This window comes from Labeo rohita, chromosome 9 (assembly GCF_022985175.1).
Source record: "Labeo rohita strain BAU-BD-2019 chromosome 9, IGBB_LRoh.1.0, whole genome shotgun sequence".
Taxonomy (NCBI): domain Eukaryota; kingdom Metazoa; phylum Chordata; class Actinopteri; order Cypriniformes; family Cyprinidae; genus Labeo; species Labeo rohita.
The window spans coordinates 20,840,381-20,861,367 of NC_066877.1; the positions used below are offsets into that span (position 1 = coordinate 20,840,381).

A 20,987-nucleotide genomic window follows, 5' to 3' on the forward strand; every position below is an offset into this window, starting at 1 on the left:
CCCGGATTACACAGACTACACATGCATATTGCAGAGCTAGACAAGACGAGCATTTGAGGTTAAAAAGTATACACATTGTAATTTTTTTTTTTTTTTTTTTTTTTTTTTTTAGAAAATGACTGATCATTTCACTAGATAAGACCCTTATTCCTCGTCTGGGATTGCTTAGAGCACTCTGAAGCTGCATTTTGCACGTTCAAACGTGCGGGCACCATAGAAGTCCATATATGGCGATGATTCCTGAAATGTTTTCCTCAAAAAACATAATTTCTTTATGAGAAAAGAAAGCCATGAACATCTTGGATGACAATGGGGTGAGTGCATTATCTGTAAATTTTTGTTCTGGAAGTGAACTTCTCCTTTAATATGTTAAATGAACATTTATTAGTATGTTGAGTAAATAACCATTAAATAATAATTTGCTTATTAATAAATGTTTACGTTTTGATTATCGCTGATGCCTCTAGTAATTGTGTCTAATTTTTAATTAACAATTAAAAATCATTACAATTAAAAATTTCTATTCATTTTAAGCCAGCCATTGGTCATTTTTAAACAATAGTTCAGTAAAACTGCACAGAAGGTTGGGTTACATTTAACCCAACAGCTGGGTCAAAACCACCCAATCGCTGGGTTGTTTTTAACCCAACATTTTTTGGAGTGGAATATAAGACTATAATACAGCTTGATAGTTTAATAATAATATAATGATAATACTGCTAATATGTAATCATATTTACGTTATAAATTACTTAAAATATAAATTTAATTACAACAAATAAAAATGTTTACATTTTTTCCCTTTTAAATCTTTTTTTTTTACTGTCAGATTCTAAACTTATATAAAGCAAGGCACTTTTTGTGAGGAAATATACCTACTCTCTTTCTCTCTCCCCCCCCCATCTCTCTCTCTTTCTCTCTCTCTTCCCCTTTAAACGGGGAGGTACTCTAGCATTTCTCCGCTGCCTGGGCTCAGAGACATGTCGGAAACCTCCCACGAGGGGCCCCGTGTAATTCGATGCATGCTGTTAAAGCTTAGAGTATATTGTCTTCTCTTGCTTATGAAGCCTCCACCCACCGGCCCACCCTACATTTAGCGGATCATGTGACCGTGGTAAGTCATTTGCAAGTACAACAGTTCTCTGTGAGCTCCCATTCATTTCCTGAGAACTGCCCTGAGCAGCTGAGAGGAGCTGAGAGGGGAGGGAGTCACACACACACACACACACACACACACACACACAGAGAGAGAGAGAGAGAGAGCAAGCGAGAGAGAGACAGACAGAGAGGACTGTATAAGGAAGACAGTTTCTGTCGCTCTGCAGCTCCTGGTCAGGTCTGTGTATATTTTATTCTCTTTGCTTGTTTGCTTTTCCTCTTCTTCTGCGAATGCCTCTGTCTTGGTTGTTTTGTGTCCGCTCCGTGCATCTTGTTCAGCTGTCACTGTAGTGTTACGCCAAATGACAAGTCTGATGCTGTCCAGCCTGATATAACAATTGTACAATGCAGGTGGCTAAAGACATGAGATGTTATTTATCTACTGTGTTCTTAAAGTGCTATGCACGATGTGAGAGTGCTTTGAAGTATCTCAACAGAGTTGAATTGTTTCTCAGCTTCACAAAGTGTGTGTGTTATATACGTGGTTTAGAAAAGATTCAGGGAAAGTGTTTTTCTGGGTTAAATATTGACACACTGTGAGAAAAGTGTGTGCGCGAGGGAACTGAGGCGGACGTCTGTAAGCGGCCACTGTTCCACTCTCGCAAAAAGTTTGATCCCCCTCGTTGGGCATGCATGCACGAGCGTAAGTGAGCGCGAGCGCGTATGTGTGCGTTTGCCGATGGCACGTGCATCTCCGAAGCGATGACAGGCTTCCCGGTGAGTGGAGTTACCGTGGTGACAAACTGGGGTAGGAATCAGAGACTCAAGTGGCGGAGGAAGGACAGCGAGGGGGCGGGAGGCAAGCGTTTGTATGTGTGCGCCGGGGTGTTGCATGGGTGGTGTCGTGGATGTCATCTGCTCCTCAAGGAACAGTCATTGGTATTGATGGCTGGCTGTCAGTGACGGGCTCAAGCTTGGTGCGCCGTGTCTGTGGGCTGGCCCGTGGCTGTTCTTTTCAATTACGGCAGACCTGGCCGCAACTGACAGCGAAGGCATTTGTTCACGGAGAGAGTGGTGTGGAGGTCGATGTGCATTTGTGTGTGTGTAATTGTGGGTGGAGGTAGGATCCCCTATGAGTATGAGTGTGTGTGTGTACTTTAATACGGTAACTGTGATTCCACACAGTGCAAATGTTGGTCACTCAGCCTTAAACTGTGAGGCAGCCACTGCTGCTCAAGGCTATTCTGCCAGAGAAATTAGGTTATTTAATGCTCTTACTGCGGTTAAGACCCTTGCTAAAGTGAGTGTATTGTCTAAAACACTAGGAAATGATAGTATTGCTGCTGATACTGGAGTTCATGTTGACCACAAATGGTTTTTTGTGCTGCTTAGTAAGCAACCGTTCCTGTTATTATTCCTCATTTTTATGGTTAGGTATCTGAGTGATGCCTCAGAGTTGTACTAAGTGATCAGATTTAAGGATTTCACCTGGTGGGGCATGAAACAGATGGGGAAAAAGCCCATAGATTTACAGTGAATAAAGGATATTTGAGAGAGCGCGTCTTTGAGGTGGTCTCATGTCTTGGGTCGGTAAGTAACCACCTGGCAACCACTTAGAACACCTTAGCAACTGCATAGCAACATGCTACAAGCCACTTAGACCATCCTTAGCAACCGCAACCAAAGCCCTGGCAACCACCCTAGCGTTGTGGCGGTGAGTTTCGCACAGAAAAGACAAATGGAGCAGTTTTCGTTTTAGCGTCTTTTTGATGGACAGTTATTAATGTTTTGTTGTTGTTGGGAAACTGTTCATGTTTCAGACATCTATTTTAAATGTATTTGGATAATTTTAGATCCAAATCTATGTTTTCACTCAAAATTTTAAGGTCAGTATATTTAAAAAATAATAATTAGGGCTGTCAAGCAAATAATCATGATTAATCACTTGAAAAAAAAAGTTTTGTTTTTATATAATATGTGTATGTACTGTGTATATTTATTATGCATATATCAACACACACTTACATTTATAAAAAACATAATATATATATATGTAAACACAAACTTTTATTTTGCATGCGATTAATCATGATTAATTGCATGCAAAATGAAAGTTTGTTTATATAAAATGTGTGTACTGTGTATATGTATTATGTATATATAAACACTCGCCTACATTTATATATACATAATTAATACATATAAGTAAACACAAACTTTTATTTTGCATGCGATTAATTGCGATTAATCGTTTGCCAGCCCTATTGAATTAATATCCGTCTTCACTGATGATGCATTACATTGATCAGATGTGACAGTAAAGGCATTTTAAATGTTACAAAAGTTTATAATTTAAATAAATGTGGTTCTTTTGAACTTTCTATTCATTAAATAATCTTAAAAAATAATTTTCAGAAAAATATTACACAGCACAACTGTTTTTTAAAATTGATAATAAAAAGAAATGCTTTTGAGCATAAAATAAGAATAAATAACTAAATTATAATGATTTAAATACAATAAATAAAATATAAGATAAAAACAAAATAAATAATAAAATAAAATAAAGTTAAATAAAGTTAAATAAAATAAACTATAAAATCAAAACTAAATAAATAAAATAAAACCAAAATAAATAAAATTACAGTTAAGTAAAATAATATAAAATATAAAATAAAACAAAATAAATAAAATAAAATATAATATAAAACCAATATAACGTTTTTTTAAATAAAATAAAATATTAAATAAAAAACAAAATAAATAAAATAATAAAATAAAATATTAAATAAAAACAAAATAAAATAATATAAAATAAAATACTCCTGATAATCTCAGATCATCCCTTTTCTTACAGCATACATCAAAGGGAAAAACTTTTAAACGTTGAATACGATTAACATTATATATACAAAAGCATGTTGGACACACTCTGATAAAAATCCAAGCTTTAATTTGATTCATTGACTTTGTGAAGTATATTTGTTTGACTCTGCGGCCTCTATCAGAAGAGTATTGGAGGATTTTATCCGTGGCTCCGAGATAGCAATCAGCCAGATAGAGGGCTCAATAATGGGACCCAGTAATCACAGGACAGCGAATCTGCTTATCACCTGTTTTACGTGGTGCTGGAGGATTCCATTAAAACGGTCTCTCTAGCCACACATCTGGGCCCTGCTGGCCATGTGGATGGGGAATTAAAGGTTAGCGCCCTTGTGCTCGGAGGAGCTTCACACAGGTGGGTCGGGGATAGTGAATTATTGATGGGACTTGCCTGAGACTGGACACCTTGCCGAAGGGATTATCTGGGAAATCCTCGAAAGATACCCCCACAGCTTCCTGGGCTGGATTCAGTCCCAAACCGACCCCATCTGTCCTAGGCTCAACCCAGGGGACTCAGGAGGAATGCCCCTGTGGTCTACATAGCTGTCGGCCCCAGCTGATCAAATGTTCAGCTTTGCCCTCAATCCCGCTTTAGTGACGAACAGCTAAAGAGCACAACACACTCAGTGCGCGAACATGTTGAGTTAATGTTGGGTCTGTCACCGGTCCTGTCTGGAGGGACAGAGAGCGTGTCGTTTTAATGATACCCTTCACTGCACTGGCAGATCCAGGTGTGTGTATAGCCAGACTAAACTGAATGATTTCTGTGGTGCATACTATGAAATGGTATGAAAAATAATTTGTCATTCCTTATTGTATCATGACATACAATATGTGTTTGCGCCGAGGCTGGCTTCATGCATGTCAGTGAGTAAACTGAAGCATGTGACAGAGACAGAGTGTGTCCTTCAATAGAAAAATGACTCACAAATGTTTGCAAACTCAGAAGGGAATGTTATGATTGTTCGGTAATACAGGAGGGATATGAATGCCACTACTTTGTATATTCACCTACTTTCCATCTTATGCTGTTTAAAAGGAATGATGTTGAAATTATCAAGTATTTTATTTTATAATTTTATTTTATTTTACACCCTAAGAAAAGGATGAGAAAATATGTATATGTATATATATATATATATATATATATGTGTGTGTGTGTTATTAAGAAATGGGACAATCTGTGATTATTATGATCATACATAATGATCATAATGAGAGATTATCATTAGTATTAATTGACTGATTGATTGATTGATTAAACAGTTTCAGGTCATATTCCAATTGACTTGTTTCTAAGAAAATAAATAAATAAAATATATTTATCTTTTCTTAGAAACATCAAATGGAAAATGGCATGAAATTGTTCCACAGACTATTTATTTATTTATTTATTCATTTAACCATTTCAGGCCATAAATTTGTTAAAAAAAAATTCCATAAATTCCATAAATAAGTTCCATAAATAAATAATTGAAAATAAAATTTTATTATTTATTAATTTATTTATTAATGGATGGATGGATTGAACAATTTCAGGCCATTTTCCATTGATATGTTTATAAAAAATATGTAAGTAAAATTATCCCATAAATAAATAAAGATAAATACATATAAATTATGTAAATACATAAAATTTTAAGTGGCCTGCCTGAATTTTCCATTTTATATGTTTTTAAGAAAATAAGTAAATAAAATTGTTCCATAAGTAAATAAATAAATATGTAAATAAGTAATATTTTAATGTTTTAATATTTTACAATTAATATTTTTATTTATTTGTTTATTTATTAATGGATAAATGGATGGATGGAAGGAACAGTTTTAGGCCATTTTCCATTTGATACGTTTCTAAGAAAGTAAGTAAATAAATGTGTTCCATAAGTAAATAAATAATTAAAAATAAATACATAAAAAAGATAAATTATATAAATATATAAAATTCTTTAAATAAATAATATTTAAAGTGGCCTGTCTGAAATTGTTCCATAAATAAATAAATAAATAAATATGGATGGAAAGATGAATAGATTTCCATTTGATATGTTTCTAAGAAAATATATAAGTACATTTGTTCCATAAATAAATCTATAATTAAAATGAATTATATATTTACTTATTTAGGAACCCATTTCAGGCCATTTTCCATTTGATAAATATGTACATTTTATGTACATATTTTCTTAGAAACATTTTCTTTATTTTTTATTTACATCATTTTATTTGTTTGCATACATTTTATTAATTGATTGAACGATTTCAGGCCATTTTCTTTTGATACATGTTTTTGATAAAAGGGACGATTTCAGATTGTGATCATGAATATTTTTTATGCATTTATTAACTAAATATTTATTTAATAATTTCTGTTTGTTGTAAGTTTCTAAGAAAAAAGAAGATCTGAGATTGTCACAACGATTCTTCAACAGTGTCTGTGATTAGAATTAATATAAAAACAAACCAAAAGAAGTGTAGGTGAAAGAAGGATTTGTGGGTAACTGCGTAGGTCTGATGATATTCTTCCTCCTCATTTCAACATTTTGCTAAGCTGACAAAATGTTCTAGTGCGTGTCCTCTGGTGTGTTCAACCCTTGACCCTCGAGTCCAGCCCTGGTTTGTTTACTGAAGCTGTGTGTGGTGAGGGGGGGAGGGATGATTGTTGAACACTCTGACACAGAAAGCAAGACGTGGAATTCTGCATCTACTTCAAGTACACAAATGATTCACGACAACTGTCACTGTTCACTATCAGTGACTCTGGATATTCCCTACACTCTGTGTTTCTGTCATGTACAGTATTCACATCACTCTTTATGGTATGAATATCTGTAGTGATGTATTTACATATGTTGTTTTAGTAATTAGACATGGTATGGCTCTGCCTGAGAATAAGAGAAATCAAAGACGACCAGACCTGCGCCGTACACTATCTGTGTGCTGTTCTCTGCCTGTCGTCATGACAACACCGTTAGCGCACCTAGCTGCCGTCCCTTAACCTGAGATGACTTTTGGGAACTTAATGGAAAAAAAGTAGATTCAGTTTAATCCCTCAACGCATAACAATACATTAAGGATTTGCTCTGACTTCTTTTCAGTCAGCGGACTCAGAAACCATCAGTAGGATGTTCTGAGATATGCATGAACTTTGTTAGCAGTTGTAGGTCCGGCGTTCGGGGGGTTGAGAAATTATGCAAACAACATATGGAGTCAATTACGATCCAAAGGCAAAGCACAGCATGCGTGGCGCAGCTTTGAGAGACTCAAACGTAAGTCCATGTCATATAGTATAACTTCCCTCTGGCGACTTGCTTGAACACATACCTGGCGCTTAATGCTGGATATTAGCGGAAAACGCGGAAAAGAAAACTGAAAAACAGATGCTGCCTGTGAAGCATAAATGTAAACCCAGCTGCTTATTCTATTAGGAAAGGCTGTGGGTGCCAGAATGGTATGGTTTATTTTATTTTATTTTATTTTATTTAAGAAAATATATAATCTGCGATTATCATGAGTATGTACGTATGTATATATTTATTGATTTTAAGATAAGTTTTTGCCATTTTTCATTTGATATTTATACTCTAGGAAAGGTGCAGTCTGAGACTATCACAATCATAAATTTGTTATTTATGTCATAAACAATTTTAGGCTATATATGATATATGTTTCTGAGTAAGGTGACATCTAGAGATGATCATAATCATCATGCTTGCTTGCTTGCTTATTTATTTATTTATTTCATAAACCGTTTCAGGCCATTTTATACTTGATTTTTTTTTCTGAAAAAGGCAACTATCTGAGATGAATAATATAATATTATATTATATTATATTATATCATTCTTTTTTTTTTTTTTTTTTTTTTTAATTCAGTTTATATTACATACACTTTTTTTTTTATCTGTTTATGCTCAGACTCATACCTGGCACCTCAATCTGAATATCTGGATATTCATTTAAAAAAAAAGAAATAAAATTAAATAAATAAATACATACATACAAATTTGGAAAAGTAAACTGAAAAGCAGATGCTGCTTATGAAATATGAATATAAACCCAGCTGCTTATTCTATTAAGTAAGCCTATAGGTGCCAGAATATTTTATTTTATTTTATTTTATTTTATTTTTAAAATTTAATTTAATTTAATTTAGTTATTTTTTTTTTTAAGAAAATGTCAAATCTGAGATTATCATGGTATCATTTATGTTTTTATTTGTTTCAAGAACAATTTTTGGCCATTTTTAAGGTACGATCTGAGACTGTCATGATCATAATTTTGTTAATTGTATCATGAACAATTTTAGGCCATTTTCCATGTGAAATATGTTTCTGAGCAAGGTGACACCCTGAGATTATTATAATGACATGTTTGTTTTTTACGTTTAATTTCACACTTCATTATTTACATTTTACACTTGATGATATTCTTCTAAAAAAGGCGACTATTTGATCTATTCTATTCTATTCTATTCTATTCTATTCTATTCTATTCTATTTTTTTAATTCAGTTTCTATGAAATCTTTGTGTAATTTTATGCTTAGACTCAAGCCTAGCATCTAAATCAGGATATTAGCAAAAAATCTGGAAAAATAAACTTGAAAAGCAGACGCTGCATATGAAGCATGAATATAAACCCAGCTGCTTATTCTATTAAGTGAGGCTATGGGTGCCGGAATGGGTCAAATTTCAGGTTAAAAATACCCTCACAAGGACTTCCTGTATTACTTAATGTTCAAGTGAGTTGAACTCTGAATTTTTCCTCTGTAGTTGTTATTTTACTCAGTGTGGCAAGAGCAACGGTTATAGATTTGCAGAGAAAAACAGAACGTGCGAGATGACTGTGTGCCTCGTTTTGGTGTATGCGTGTTGTGATAGTGTGTGTTCTTGTTTGGCATAAATGCCATTGCTCAATCAGAGAGCGTGTGTAGGAGGTTCTACAAGAGGATGTGAGCTATGTAAATATGCACGTTCTGAAATTGTGAATCTGGTTTACACAAGGGAGATTTTTGTGTATCTCCATCCTGTTCACATCAAACTTACTAAAATTCTGTAGGTGGTTAGTTTCAATCTAGCAAGTAAGTTTGTGCATTCATACCTGGTTTGGTGATCTGAATGTGTGTGTTTGTGTGTGTAGGGGGAGGGGGCCGGTGCGCAAGGCATTGAAAGGCTGCAGAGAGGCGTCTTAAAGAACCTCTTCACCATTAAGGCTGGAGGATGCAGCCGGCCCCCCGAGACATGAGGAGTGGGTTATTGTACTGATCATAATACACTCCACCACCTCCACCCACAGACCTCCAGCCCTCCTCCCATCCACCTCCGCAAACACACTTAACAGACTCACTACATTGTATAACCCACGCTGCTATACATAGTACGACTGCTCTTATTTCCATGTGATGTTCGGCAACCAGTAGAACGACTATGAATGAAAGGCCCAGAGCTGATCTCCTTAAATGACGATGATGGCAATTGTGTAACTACAAGTGGCATTTAAGTCCACCATTGAATTGCTATTATTTGCAGGAAAGTACTAGTTCTGATATAAAAACGTGTGGTATAACAACACTTGATTTTCTGAAGAGATAGTGTTAGTACGGCTAAGCTAACAACTGTGATGCTAAGGCAACACCACATAACACAGAAGATAAGAAATTGCTGAATAAAGTCATTGTTTCTGTTTTCTTTGCACACAAAAAGTGTTTTCGTAGCTTCATAAAATCATGGTTGAACGACTGATGTCACATGGACTATTTTAACAACGTCCTTACTACCTTTCTGGGCCTTGAATGTGTCAGTTGCGTCGCTGTCTATGCAGGGTCAGAAGGCTCTTGGATTTCATCAGAAATATCTTAATCTGTGCTCCGAAGATTTAAGAAATCTTACCAACCTCAAACAGTAGTAGTGTATATAATATGTATGTGCTTTTTTATAAGCTTTATATTAGAATAGTATAAAGGTGAATATTTGCCCTAAGCATCTGACAGTGCACAGCTCGAGTGTGAAACAGTATTGTTGTTTGCTCATCTGTGTGTGATGTTTTCTTTGGATGGAACTTCTACCTTTCCAGCAAACAGAGCTACCCTGCGGTCCACAGCTGGTACGAACACAGATGGCCCTTAAAAGTTAGTTTTGGACACCTTTAAATGGATTTACTTGAATGGTGAGGACAGCTGTGAGCATCTTCTTAGCAGGCGTAAGCCTTTGAGAGGTGGTGTGTTGTTCTTAACTGTCTATCACATCACAAGCATTTGTGGTTGGATGACAAACAGGATGTGCGTTACTAATTGGGAGAGCTTTGTTGCACCCATGTTTGTTTGTTAATTTATGCATTTAAAGAGAAAGTTCATCCAGAAATGGAAATTCTGTCATTAAAGGAGTAGTTCACTTCCAGAACAAAAATGTACAGAAAATCTACTCACCCTCTTGTCATCCAATATGTTCATGTCTTTCTTTCTTCAGTTTTAAGAAATTGTGTTTTTTGAGGAAAACATTTCAGGATTTCTCTCCATATAATGGACTTTTATGGTGCCCCTGAGTTTGAACTTCCAAAATGCAGTTTAAATGCAGATTCAAAGGGCTCTAAATAAAAAAAAAAATACGGTTTGCATACTTTTTAACCTCAAATGCTCTTCTTGTCTAGGTCTGTGTGAACTCTGTTTTTTCCGGTTCAATACAGTACAAAAACTCCCATCTAATTTTTTCCTCTAACTTCATAATCGTCCTACATTGCTGTTTTACCTTTTTTTTTTTTTTTTTTTTTGTAATGGGCGTTTGATTTTCTTTGCACGTTTACTTTGTAAACACTGGGTCGGTACTTCAGCGATTTAGGAAGATTTTAAAGTTGGAGGAGAAAATGAGATGGGAGTTTTTCGACATATCCTAATTGTTTTGAACTAGAAAAAAAAGTTCATGCAGACCTACACAAGACGAAGGTTTGAGGTTGAAAAGAACATTTTTTTAAACAATAACCAATCGTTTTGTTACATAAGACCCTTATTCCTCAGCTGGGATCATTTAGAGCCCTTTGAAGCTGCATTTAAACTGCATTTTGGAAGTTCAAACTCAGGGGCACCATAGAAGTCCATTACATGGAGAAAAATCCTGAAACGTTTTCCTGAAAAAACATAATTTCTTCATGACTGAAAGAAGAAAGACATGAATATCTTGGATGACAAGAGGGTGAGTACATTATCTGTTAATTTTTATTCTGGAAGTGAACTACTCCTTTAATTACTCAGCCTCATGTCGTTCCTAATCTACAAGACCTTTGTTTGTCTTCAGAACACAAATTAAAATATTTTTTTATGAAATCCGAGAGTTTTCTGACCCTGCATAGACAGCAACACAGCTAACATGTTCAAGGCCCAGAAAGATAGTAAGGACATGGTTTAATCAAAAATACCTTAATTTGTGATCTGAAGATGAATGAAGGTCTTACAGGTTTTGAATGACATGAGGGTGAGTAATTAATGACAGAATTTTAATTTTTGGGTGAACTGTCCCTTTAAATAATAGCCAGGGAACTGACTTGATTTCCCAAATAAGCCTGATGTACAGCAGAGCTTTTAATTGTAATTGTTAAAAAGTCACCCTGTTTATCCTCTGAGACAGTGGAAGGATTTTTGTACTGCAGTGACATTACCGACAGTCAAGACTGTGAATGTATTGGTCACATGTCAGTGACAAGACTGATTACAATGGGCTGGGTTTATTAAAAGTGGATTAATGACATGAATCAATGTGACATTACCACTACATGACTACCCGTTAGTCACAATAACCTGTCACAAGAAAAACACAGTGGTTGGATTTTTCACTTTTTCACAGCACCTCCAGGGTGACCAGCCGTCCTCGTTTTTTTTTTTTTTTTGTGGACACCCCTGTTTTTGGTGGCCTGTCCAGACTGTAGCTGTCCTCAGACTTGTCCTAATTTTTTAAAACTGTGGATTAAAAGCTCACAAGATATTTCCCATTGCCATTTATGTATTTATTTCGTTTTAAGAACAGAATCAAAATCTTTGCCTTTATGAATATGTTTGTCTGTCAAACTGCTATGCAAACATTTAGTATAATATAATAATATAGTTCATATAGTAAAAACACAACATGCTTTAGATCTTGTAAACAAAAGAGCCAATAGAGATGACTTAGCAGTTTGGGTTTGTAGCTTTAGGTTGCATTATTATAGATTGTGTAAGTAGCATTACATAGCAGTTCAGTATAGTAACTCCCTGTAATGCATTGTTTTGGATGCAAAACAGTCTTCAGGTTTTATAAGAGTGCTGTGCATTAATGTCTAAATGTGAGTCTGTTATTTTAGTATTATTGCTACAAATATACCCATGTTACTTACGACTGGTTTTGTTGTCCAGGGTCACATTTATTAGTAACCCATGAAACCATGAGTTCTTGGGGATTATTACTTTATTATGTTTTTTTTTTTTTTAAGTTTTAGTATATATGTATATTCATTATTTTCAGCTGTTATGTTATATTACATTATATTATTTGGTTTTATTCAGTTACCAATCATTTTTGTTAACAATACCACTACTAAACTAGAAATATCTCTGGAAAATCTGGTCACCTTACAGTACGCCAACTGCAGACTTGAGACGTGACACACTCTGAAAGGGAGAGAAAGAGAGCAAGAGCTGTGAGGCATTGCTGGTCAGAGGCAGTTCATTAGCTTCCTTTTCTGAATTGGAGATGAGGTTGGATTTCCAGTTCCTGTGCAAACTGAAGGCTTGGAGGGAGAAAATATGAAGTAGGAACAGCATATCAGAGCATGCACATTCCTTATTGATCCAGCACACATCATCAGCATTTAAGTCCACCTCTCCCCAGCTAAATCCCTCTGCGGTGACCACTCCGCCCATTCCATACCTCTCGGAGCAATCAAGGTTTTTGTGTCAAGTCTATTTTAAAGCACGGGCCACTGAAACCACTGCACTTTAACTAAAGGGGGAAGGGAAGAGGTGTGCTATAGCAGTAGCCGGGGTCGCCCCTCTCTTGTGCAGACTACCACTGAAGATTAGAAGTGTGTAGGTAACAGCAGGTTTCTATGTATTTAATTTTAGGGCTGGGCTGTATAGCTAAGAAAGATATCTTTTGTCATTTCTCTGAATGTTTAATGCGTCACGTATCTCGAAGACAAAAACAGGTCCAGAATTTCCAACACAAATGTATTTAATGATTAAATAAATACAGTGAGCAAAACAAGCCTAACACTGTGTTTTTGTTATTTTTTATTTAGTACTGACCTGAATAAGATATTTCACATAAAAGACGTTTACATATAGTCCACAAGAAAAAATAAGTAGTTGAATTTACAAAAATGACCGTGTTCAGAAGTTTACATACACTTAATTCTTAATACTGTGTTGTTACCTGAATGATCCACAGCTGTAGTGTTTTGTTTTTGTTTAGTGATAGAGTCCATGAGTCCATTGTTTGTCCCAAACAGTTAAACTGTCCACTGTTCAGGAAAATCCTTCTGGTCCACAAATTCTTTGGTTTTTCAGCATTTTTGTGTATTTGTACGCTTTCCATTGACTGTATGATTTTGAAATCCATCTTTTCACACTGACACACAACTGAGGGGCTCATATGCAACTATTACAGAAGGTTAAGAGCCAGGGGTGAAAACTTTTGAACAGAATGAAGATGTGTACTTTTTTCTTATTTTGCCTAAATATCATATTTTTTTCATTTAGTACTGCCCTTCAGAAGATGCAGACGATACTTATCTTTTTCCCAGAAGACAAAATAAGTTGAATTTACCCTGATCTTCAAATGCAAAAAGTTTTCACCCCAATCTCTTAATGTATTGTGTTTCCTTCTGGAGCGTCAGTGTGCATTTGAACCTTCTGTAATAGTTGCATATGAGTCCCTCAGTTGTCCTCAGTGTGATCTCAAAATTATACAGTCATTGTTGGAAAGGGTTCAAATACACAAAAATGCTGAAAAACCAAAGAACTTGTAAGACCTAAAGGATATTTCTGAAGAACAGCAGGCAGTTTATCTGTTCAGGACAAACAAGGGACTCATGAACAACTGACTAAACAAAAAATCCACAGTTGTGGATCATTCAGGTAACAACACGGTATTAAAAATCAAGTGTATGTAAACTTTTGAACGCGGTCATTTTTATAAATTTAACTATTATTTTCCCTTGTGGACTATATGCAAACGTCTTTTATGTGAAATATCTTATTCAGGTCAGTACTAAATAAAAAAGAACATGCATTTTGTATGACCCCTCTTATTTTGGTAAAATAATTTACATTTTGCAGATTCGGCAGGGTGCGTGTAAACTTTTGACCTCAGCTGTATATGTACAGGGGTGATAAGTTGGAAAATCATGAGAAATTTGTCAGAGGTCAGACAGATTTGGCAGAGGAACTAAAGCTCAGGAAACCAGACATGTTTTCGAGAAGCTGCAAAACCACGTGAATGAAAAAACCCCACAATGCCTTTGCTTTAGCGGTAAAGACGCCCCTTTGCTAAGTGAAAAGCCTATGACTCTACATCCTGAAACTTCAAACAAAATAGCTAAGCTTTGACTAAATGTGTTATGGATGTGTGTACTAATACAAAGCCCTTTAATTTTGTTTTCATAAACTTTGACACAGATTTTTCAGCTAAAAGTGCTGATCGGGAACAGCTGATCAGGATACAAATATTGCTCAACTGTGTTGGTGATGTATGTTTTCTTAAATAATACAAATGTATGTGATGTATGTTTTCTTTTCTTAAATAATACAGAAAATTCTTGTACTAGTGTTTATCTTAGCATTGGTTCCACTTTTTTTTTTTTTTTTTAAAAAAGCATGTGTTAAGAATGGACTCTGTCCTCTCTTCTCCTTGACTCCCCTTTTCAACACTCATGACCTCTCACCCCCATAGCACTGACCAATCAGCAAATAAACCTGGCTGATATATTTTATCTCTTAATATTATGTAATATGGGAAAAGATTTGAGAATAATAGTTGCATTTCATGCAACTGTTTGAAATCCTACGGGACATTTTAATACCAGATTTCTTACCTTTTCTGAATTCTAGAAATAGCCATGATTTCTCTTGATCCAAAGGTACAGCAGTACCAAAATGTAACTGTGTCCAGCCGTTTATAAGCGAGTGGTGCGGGCTAGGGCAGTATCTCATGGGCTGAGCTGTCTTATCCTCACTGGATCACTGACACAGGATCTCCCCGTGCAGAAATAGCCAGCGCCCAAGGGCAATTTGCTGGACTACGAGTGCTTCCGTCAGCCTGTGTTTTGGAAAGTTGGCCTAGTGTTTACAAGAGCCTCTGCGTTCTATTAAAGGTCTCTCACTTCCTATCAGGTGTGTGAGGCCTAGTGATGGGGGTAATGGGGTAAAATTGATGTACTGTACAGAGTCTTTTGACAGCTGGCTCCAGCATTTGACTGTGCTGATGGGCTTTAGGGCTTCTTCGGGGTGAACTGGATTGTGCTCAGTGCATCTTGATTGCATTGACGTGGTTCTAAAATGAGTAGTGCGTTCCCCTGTGACCTCATTTCTTGTTCAGAAGAATTTATCTGGTCATGTCTTTCAGCACTTCTTCTGTTCGTCTCTGAGTCAGAGTACATTTGTCACACTCAGAAAAATAAAGAGAGCTACAAGACAGCAAATCTGCTTGGTTGGGGGCCCGAGTGAATGACAGGCATTGTTGTGTGGCTGTTTTTAGCCAGAGGAAAATGGCAAAGTGGGCTCCCTGAGGTGAAGCGCTACCGTCTGGATGCGCAGGGAGGAGAACACACGCTCACATTACTTATCCACAAACTCAGCTGGTACTGAAGCAGCACATCTCTCTAGAGCTCGAATCAAAAAAGGTCCCAAAAGCGGCCAGAGTCTTAGGGCAGACTTGCCTGCCAAGGAAAATGCGCCTTATGAAATGGAAAGTCTGAAGTCATTCACAGTATGCCAGAAAAGATTAACCAAGAAATACAGTCCGCACCAAAGTATGGGAAGCATTGGGGTTAGAATCCATGATATCCACCAGGAAAAGATGGGAATGTGGGTGTGATTGTATGTTTTCTGAAATTCATTCGCTGTTCACTTTGTGTAAGGGTAGAAGTTCATTTTTTTTTCTTTTTTAGTCATCAAAAATTAAGTTCCCTTTGAAATGCAGTACATGACCTTGCATGTATGAGATGAGCTTGATGCTGCACTTGTGAAAAAGTTTGAAGTGTGGTAGTGCCATATACTAGGGCTGGGTTTTGACACAAATTTCATGATTTGATTTGATTCTGATTCACTAGCTTGCGATTCGATTTCGATTCCCGATTATTTTGGATATATATCAGGCACAGTACATGCCAAAGTTTCTCAAAGAAAACAATCTCTTAACTAATGCTGTAAAATATACATAAGTCAGCTGGTACTACATTACTATAATATTGAAGGTCGTATACAAGCGCTTAAATTGCACTGAATTAAGTTTTTATGATAAAGTTACAATTACATTATTTTCTACTCCAATTCGTTTTTTAAAATATAACCATTTAAATGGTGGCTGTCATAACTTGATGGATTTATTCAAACATTAAACATTGAAGAACAGAAAAAAATATAATGAACTCTTATATGGTGCATATTTTTAGCAAAATGCTCTTCTCTTTAGAGTTAAATTTTCTAGCTGACTAATGAGTTTATGGTCACCGAATATGTTTTTTCTGAGGTAATTGTGTGACATTGCGTGATTGAGCGATTACATGAGACTGGATACGGATTTCAGTAATTTGCACTCTGTTTTAACATACCGTCAGATGTTTATTCATGTTTATTTTGTGCTGAAACTGGTATAACGCAGAGCAGACTATCAGTTCCCGTGCGCTTCACGCTGCCGCTTCTGTTGAACTGAGGCGCTACAGCGATCAGTCACTCCTCATTAAACAGCACCAAAACATTTATTGTTTGAATACTGCAATAAAATTGACAGAATTTGAAATCTGAGACTGTTTTTATATAAAAAGTAACAAATCACAAAGCTTATTGCGATTTATTGGATGGGAGGTGCGCTGCAACTGTTGCGTTCAAAAACTGAAAACAGATTAGACTAATCGATTCTAGAGATTTAAGAATCAATATTGTTTCGTAAAAATGAGAATCGATTAAAATAGAGAAATCAGTATTTTTTTATCTTATAACATATGTCATATATTCATCAAATGTCAGTTCCTTTCAAGTTATATATATGCTGATTAATGGTTGACAATAGATCTCAAAAGTGATCATGTGCGAACAAAAAAATTCTTGACAATGCAACAAACTTAGCTCATCACAAAATTCCAGAACTTCCAGAACAAAAAAATAGTGATAATTTACTGTTCATGTCTTTCTTTCTTTAGTCATAAAGAAATTATTTTTTTTGAGGAAAACATTTCAGGAATTTTCTCCATATGGTGGACTTCTATGGTGCCCCGAGTTTGAACTTCTAAAATGCAGTTTCAGTGTAGCTTCAAAAGGCTCTAAACGATCCCAGCTGAGGAAGAAGGGTCTTATTTAGCAAAACGATTATTTTCAGTTATTTTCTAAAAAAAATACAATTTATATACTTTTTGACCTCAAATTCTCATCTATAAGATGTGTGTATTCTACGCACTCCTGTTCAATACAGTTAGGGTAAGTTGAAAAACTCCTGTCTCATTTTCTCCTCCAACTTCAAAATAGTCCTTCATTGCTGCAGTACTGACCCAGTGTTTACAAAGTAAACATGCAAAGAAGGTCAAACGCCCATTACAAAAAAAAAAAAAGGTAAAACAGTGACGTAGGATGATTTTGAAATTGGAGGAGAAAATGAGATAGGAGTTTTTCGACATACCCTAACTGTCTTTAACCAGGGTGCACAGAGTACACATGTGCATCACAGAGCTAGACAAGACGAGCATTTGAGGTTAAAAACTATATAAATTGTAAACTTTTTTTTTTTTTTTTTTTTTTTTTTTTTAGAAAATAACTGATCGCTTCGCTAGATCCCTCAGCTGGGATCGTTTAGAGCCCTTTGGAACTGCATTTAAACTGCATTTTGGAAGTTCAAACTCATGGCCACCATATGTCCAAGTCCACTATATGGAGAAACTTTCTGAAATGTTTTCCTTAAAAAACATCTTGGATGACAAGGGGGTGAGTAAATTACCTGTTAATTTTTGTTCTGGAAGTGAACTAATCCTTTAAGGAGTTCCTATGTCCGACATGACAGTAGATGGAAAGGTGGTATTTAGCTAGCATGTTCTCTGCTGGGGACGACAGAGTGCTGACTCGTCATATTTGCTGTTTATAGGGTGTCTAAAGAGGGAAGTGAGCTTGAGCTGAGTTCTCTCTTGCAGACATTGTCTGACAGTGGCCAGAGGAAGCCTTATTCTCATTGCAGCATGTGGACTTTCTGTATGTAAATGCAATTTTTTACTTAATAAGTGGTTACAAGGCTTTTCTGAGGAAGATCAGCAGGAACTTTCTTTTCTAAAATGCTTAAATGTAAAAAAGAGTACAAAGGTTTGACTGTCTTTCCAACCAGAAGAAGACTGTTGTCTAAGCAGTCTTCAAGAAGCCTCTTTATAGACAGTTAGATTGCACTTCATCTTTAATATTTCCAAAGTGTTCGTTTTTCGCAACTCAAACGACAAGGTAATCTATTTACAAGAGCTCAGCGGGGAGCAGCTCTCAATAGCTCTTCTCCTCAGTGTGGAGTCTGATGTTACGTAAAATGCTGTTCTTTTGCTCTGGTTGAGCTTGAGAGGCTCTCTTGGCATGTTTGAGTTCAGTGTTCTTGTCTGGCTCTTGGCTGGGCTCCAGTGCTTAAATCCCTACCTCCCTCCCCAACCACCTCCTCCTCCTCCTCCTCCTCCTCTCATCCCCATCCGCATTTCCCCCTTCGGCCCGTGGCAGCAGGACCAGCCTCTGTGCCACAGATGCCCACAGTTGCTGAGGGCTCTCAACATGGGAACAAAGCATTGGCAGGACCAAGGGAACCCGTCTGTTAGTGTGCTACTCCTCCAGTGCAAAAATCAAAAATTTCAGATATGAAACGCCTCCAAGCAGTAGGATGATCATCCTGCTCCTCTTTCTTTTCTGCTCATGTTCCAAATGAATTTTGTCTTGTTATTCTGAAATTTCTTGGTGTTTTTGAATATTTTATTCTAGGGTAGTATATCAGTACAGTTACATGTTGGTTATTGACTGATATTAGAGATTTTTTAATGGATATTGAATACATATTGGCCTACAGTTGTATTGAATTTTTGTTGAATTTTTCAGTTGTGCATGGCAGTGTTGTTATTGTTAACCAAAATGAAAATGATTAAAAATGGTTTACACTAAATAATATATCGGTACAGTAACACATCAGTTATCGGCTGCTGTTAGACATTTTTTTAATGGATGTTGAATACATATTGGCCTGCTGTACAGTATGTTGAATTTTTCAGTTGTGCATGGCAGTGATGTTATTGTTTACCAAAATGAAAATCATTAACAATGTTTTTTTGCTAACTAATATCGGTACGGTAACATATCGGTTATCGGCTGATATTAGAGATTTTTTTTAATGGAATAAATTGAATATATATTGGCCTACTGTGTAGTATGAGGAATATTTCAGTTGTGCATGGCAGTGTTGTTATTGCTAACCAATATGAAAATTATTTTTTTTTAAAATGGTTTTCACTAATTAATATATCAATACAGTAACATATCGGTTATCGGCTGATATTAGAGATTTTTTTAATGGATGTTGAATACGTTTTGGCCTTCTGCACAGTATGTTGAATATTCAGTTGTGCATGGCAGTGTTGTTATTGTTAACCAAAATGAAAATGATTAAAAATGGTTTTCATTAAACAATATATCGGTACAGTAACATATCAGTTATCGGCTGATATTACAAATTTTTTAAATGGATGTTGAATACATATTGGCCTACTGTACAGTATGTTGAATATTCAGTTGTGCATGGCAGTGTTGTTATTTTTAACCAAAATGAAAATTCTTAAAATTGGTTTTCGTTAATTTCACTAGTAATCAAGCTGACAAAATATAAACTTTACATGAGAAACTTCATCTTCATTTGAGGCAAACTTCATTTGAGGCAAATTTGAAATTTGCCTTGGTAACTAACTAAAGTAAAACTACTGAAATTACTGAAATAAAATTGAATATAGAACTATATATTAATATTTAGAAATATAAAAAATGACAAAATAACATAACCATATTACTAAAACCTAAACTAAAACTAGACAGAAAGCTGAAAAAATAAAAATAAAATCTAATTCAAAATATTAAAATAACAGTAAAAAAGTTTTTTGTATTTTTTTTTCAGTTTATTTGGGTAAAACAGTGTAGGAATTTAATATCAGACATAACACAAAAACAATTATCGGCTTATCGGTATTGACCAGCATTTTAAATGTCAGACAAGTTTTATACACCTCGAGCCTTGACAGATTTACATTACTCTAGAAATACCTCCAAACCACTTAAATAGAGGTTCCTCCTGTGCACTGTAACGCCCCTCACATCAATGCCACACCAGGCTTGGCAAGGCAGAAAGTTACACAATGAGGTATGCAACCGGCTCCAGGGGACAAGTTGAATGCTCTTTAAATCATTGTGTAGCAAGGTCAGCGTGGGGTCCAGGAAGGTCAGGCTTTTCCACCCAAGCCTGTCACCTCATATTGATCCGCTCGTCATTCGTCGGGGTCCGCTCAGCGTTTCCGCCCCCCGCACCGTGTCTCTGTCGGCACCCACGTCCATCGGGGAGTTCTGGAGCTATGGCTGGGCATGGGAGTGCCAGCCAATCCCCTCCCCTGGCTCCCCCATCTTCAGCCGGAATCAAATCCCAGGCGGGCCCCCTCCCTGTTGCCCCGTTTCCAGTTGAATTGCCCTCATTCTTCTCAGGGAGCCTCTCGGGGGACGGCTCCAGCCGTGCATGGCAATGAGATGCCTGAGCACTCAGCTACTGCACCTCCCATGCTCATAA

General features: G+C 36.1%; 1 protein-coding gene across 5 annotated transcripts in view; it reads left to right on the forward strand.

The window, feature by feature from the left end:
• The first annotated feature begins 957 nt into the window (after window positions 1-957).
• klf12b (Kruppel-like factor 12b) overlaps window positions 958-20,987 on the forward strand; it is a 56,154-nt gene continuing 36,124 nt past the window's right edge. The window contains exon 1 of one of the 5 annotated variants that reach the window (XM_051118823.1): window positions 958-1,114. The gene's annotated coding sequence lies outside the window, so the exon portion shown is untranslated. The other 4 variants (XM_051118821.1, XM_051118825.1, XM_051118824.1 and 1 more) reach the window with 4 other exon arrangements.